The following is a 1,485-nucleotide window of genomic DNA, read 5'->3' as shown; positions in this document are numbered from 1 at the left end:
GTCACACTTACAATTCCAAATAATAATAATAATAATAATAAAAAGCATTTGCTAAGAAAGTCAGTAAGTTTTTTTGTTGTGGGCAAACCCTTCTTTTGAATTAATATTTTTTTTGAACCATGCAACTGCAAAAGTAGAGACATCTGGATAAAAGTTTCAAGAGTAGGACCCAAATGGTGGGTCTGTGGACTCCATTGTATTGAAATAATTACAGAAAGTGAAGGAAAGTGTTTTATCCTGACTTCTAAGAAAAATACAAAAGACAACATTGCAATTAACAATTGCAGAATTCCTAAACTAAAAATAAATAAATAAATGTCTAGAACATATTATAAGAAGGCTGGAGAATTTAAGGGATGATCATTAAAGCTATTCGGGACATAATTTAATAATGTGAGAATTGATAAGCACTAAAAACAGCTATTATACTAATCTAAACACACACATATGTATATATTTATCTTCTCAGTGTGCGTATGTGCTTTAGGTGAAAGTTTACAGCTCAAGTAAATTTCTTATTTAAAAATTTATAAACATATTGTTTTGTGAAATTAGTTGCAATCCCCACAATGTGACAGCATGCTCTCCCTTTCCGCCCTAGGTTCTTGTGTCCATTCATCCAGTTCCTGTCCCTTCCTGCCTTCTTGTCCTGCTTTTGGTCTCATATATTTGATTGAACTGAGAACCACGTTCCTCACTTGTGCTATCTTTTGTTTTATAGACCTGTCTAATCTTTGTCTGAAAAGTGGGCTTCAGGAATGGTTTCAGTTCTGGGTTAGCAGAGTGTTTGGGGGCTCATCCAGTCTCTGTCAGAACAGTAAGTCTGGTCTTTTTTTTTGGTGAATTTGAATTTCTTCTACATTTTTCTCCCACTCTGTCCAGGACTCTGTGATGTGATCCCTGTCAGAGCGGTTGTTAGTGGTAACTGGGCACCATCTAGTTCTTCTGGTCTCATACTGGCGGAGTCTCTGGTTCATGTGGTCCTTTAGTCCTTTGAGCTAATATCTTCTTTGAGTCTTTGGTTTTTTTCACTCTCCTTTGCTACACGTGGGGTGGGACCAATAGATGTATCTTACATGGTCGCTCCCAAGTTTTTAAGACCCCAGACACTACTCACCACAGTGGAATGTAGAACATTTTCTCTATGAACTATGTTATGCCAATTGACTTAGATGTCCCTTGACTACGGTTCCCAGGCCGCAGCCCCAGATACTCAGTCTCTCAAAGTGTTTGGATGTGTCTAGGAAAAGTCTATGTTTTTGCTTTTGTCCAGTTGTGTTGACTTATCCTGTCTTGTGCATTGTCCTTCCCTTCACTGAAGTTGACACTTGCCTACCATCAAGTTAGTGATTTCTCTTCTCCCTCCAACCCCACATTTGTAACAATTAAAGAATGCTTTGTGTGTGTGTGTGTATGTAAACCTTTCCTTGAGTCCTTATAATAGTGATCTCATACAATATCTTTCCTTGTGTTCTTGTTAGGTGC

Source organism: Loxodonta africana, chromosome 1 (assembly GCF_030014295.1).
Source record: "Loxodonta africana isolate mLoxAfr1 chromosome 1, mLoxAfr1.hap2, whole genome shotgun sequence".
Classification (NCBI taxonomy): Eukaryota; Metazoa; Chordata; class Mammalia; order Proboscidea; family Elephantidae; genus Loxodonta; species Loxodonta africana.
Note: the sequence above shows the minus strand (reverse complement) of the source record.